We start from the raw sequence: 2,873 nt of genomic DNA, 5'->3' as shown, positions 1-2,873 counted from the left end.
TAACTACTGTTGGGTAGGCGAACATATTCCCAGAATTTAGAGACAATCGAAAAACATGACTTTTTGAGTTGGGGCAGTTGAGGAATAATGCCCCATATATTATATAAAGTTCCTTTTAAATTAGATCTTTGAAAAACGATCAAAAATATTAAAATAGTTATTTTTTGAGATAAATGATTGAAATTCGTGTTTTTAAAAGAAAAGTTTTCTTTACATGAAGCGCTATTGTAAATCATATCATTTATAACAAAATTTTTGACATGGCCTTTCAGTGAAATTGTCTCATTACGAATTTTGATATAAGCATCACCTGAAGAATCAAAAAATCGAACTAGACTGAACTATAAGTGAAAAGTCTTTTTCATATATTTTGTGATGGGTCTTTTCTGTTAAAAAATATCAACTTTCCACAAGAAATGGAATAGTTCAATTTTTAGTTAGAGGAATTAAATTTTATCTAAAATAATGAATCTGCAACCAAAAAATGCATTTTGAACCAAATAGTGTAAATTTCGACCCAAAAAATGAATTTTCTAAAAAAAAAAAGAATTTTTAACCAATTAAAATGTTTACAAAAACGGTATTTTCCGTAATGTTTGCCCTGATAAAGTTGGAAAAGGGGTAACAATTAAGGAAAATTCCGTAACGTTAGCCCCCTGAAAGACCTGGAAAAAGAGTTAAAATTACGGAAAATTCCGTAACCATAGACAGTGTGAACAAGATATATTTTTTACAAAATGCATACATTTTGAAATAATAAACATCAACTGTCCACCCAAAACAAAGATAAATTTTCAGTGAATAATTAATTTTCAACCAAATAAATAAATGACAAAATATTTTATTATTATTTATTTTTTATTATATTATATTATTTTAATTTATTTATTATAATAAACAACAAAATTTGCATCAAAAATTATTTTAACGAAATACCTATATATTTTGACGCGCTGATCACGAATATGATAGTGAAAATACCCGAAAATTTTATTTTCACGGTGAAAACCATGAAAACCCCATTAAAATCATGTTTCTTTACGTTTATGTCAGTGTATAGTGAAAATTGATAAAAAGGCTTTAAATAAAAGTTGTAGGTCCTTTGAAAATATATATTTTATGTTGAATTTCTTTTTACCCTACAACTGATCGTTTTCGGCAAAATACACGATAAATATGAAAAATCATAGATATACTGCAAAATGTTTAGCGGTGCGGCTTAAATTGTATGAAAAATTCCTGAAAGGCTGAATGGACGTTAAATATTGAAAATCGCAGAAATACTGAACAAAACAAATTCTTGGAAAGTTGAGTCTAAACGGAGAAAAATGGAAGGTCTGTTGGGCCATATAAATGTGCAGACAGATCATATTTCAAGGTCGATTATAGGGCAGCTCTTGAAAATGGCTAAAGCGGCTATCTCTAGAAGATAAAAACGAGAGGTCCAAATCGACAATCTCAGAAAGACTACTGGATTGTTTCAGACCGTCGTCTGATTTTCTCGGACATTCGACTCTATCAACTGGATGTAGGATCACGAGTGCATTGACCCTGCCCCTGCCATCTGTCTTTGCATGAATCTCAGCAGTTGATGTAAAATAACTGTAAAATAATGATTTAGTTTCAAATTAATGAGTGCAATTCAAGTTTATCCTAAATCGACTAATGCTATAATTAACAGTGATTACTTAAACAATTATATTCTATTTCAACCTTACATTAACCTCAAAAAGATTTTAATTAAATGTCTTAAATCTCACATTACTAATAGAAAATATTAACATTACAATGACTTATTTAAAACAGGTATTATTACAGAATAAGATATTTTAAATGAATCCATAATAAAGACACTTCACTTTACACTGAAATAGTTGGTAAAAACCTTCTTTTTTTAACGAATATCACTATGCTGTCTACAATTTCGTTATGCTAATTGGGGCCAATTAGCCATACCCTTTAAATTTTCACGCACATGATTGAGGCGCAAAATCAAGCAATGGACCATACGCAATGGCTTATCTACTCCTTCTTGGATAGTCGAAATGAGTGAAAACAATATGTGCGTATTGGCCAGTCTGAAAAGGATACCTTAGTTATCCCTGATAGTGAGTGTAATGCTCTTATAAAAGTCAGACTGGTGATAAGATAAGAGTCTTTTTAACCATGTCGAAAAAATATGAAAGGACCGTTCGACCATGCAGACAGACTTGCTGGCTCTCTAAATTTTGACCATATAACTTTGACCATCCATTTTTCTAATTCTGTGACCAGTCAGAGGGGTGCCTTCCCGCCCCCACGAGACGCTGGAAAGGAGTCGTGTGTTATTTAAGTTATTTTTGTGACCAGTCATTGGGATGCCTTCCCACCCCCAGGACTCGTTGGAAATGGAGTCGTGTGTTATTTAAGTTATTTTTGTGACCAGTCATTGGGATGCCTTCCCGCCCCCAGGACACGTTGGAAAAGGGGTCGTGTGAGACCTGAGTTATTTTTGTGACCACTCATTGGGATGCCTTCTCGCCCCCAGAAAACGTTGGCAAAGGGGGCGTGTGCGACCTGAGTTATGTTTGTGACCAGTCATTGGGATGTCTTCCCGCCCCCAGGACACTTTGGAAAAGGTGGCGTGTGTGACCTGAGTTATTTTTGTGACCAGTCATTGGGATCCCTTCCCGCCCCCAGGACACGTTGGAAAAGGGGTCGTGTGATACCTGAGTTATTTTTGTGACCAGTCATTGGGATGCCTTCCCGCCCTCCAGGACACGTTGGAAGAGGGGTCGTGTGTGACCTAAGTTTTTTCTGGGACCAGTCATTGGGATGCCTTTCGGCCCTCATGAAAGGCTGGGACGACGGTTGTGTATGATTTAAGTTATTTC

The 2,873-nt window shown here is 34.8% G+C and overlaps 1 pseudogene; it reads right to left on the bottom strand.

The window, feature by feature from the left end:
* LOC117176528 overlaps window positions 1-2,873 on the bottom strand; it is a 32,998-nt pseudogene that overhangs the window by 29,072 nt on the left and 1,053 nt on the right.

Source organism: Belonocnema kinseyi, chromosome 7, assembly GCF_010883055.1.
Source record: "Belonocnema kinseyi isolate 2016_QV_RU_SX_M_011 chromosome 7, B_treatae_v1, whole genome shotgun sequence".
Taxonomy (NCBI): domain Eukaryota; kingdom Metazoa; phylum Arthropoda; class Insecta; order Hymenoptera; family Cynipidae; genus Belonocnema; species Belonocnema kinseyi.
Note: the sequence above shows the minus strand (reverse complement) of the source record. Positions and strands in the feature narration are given on the sequence as shown.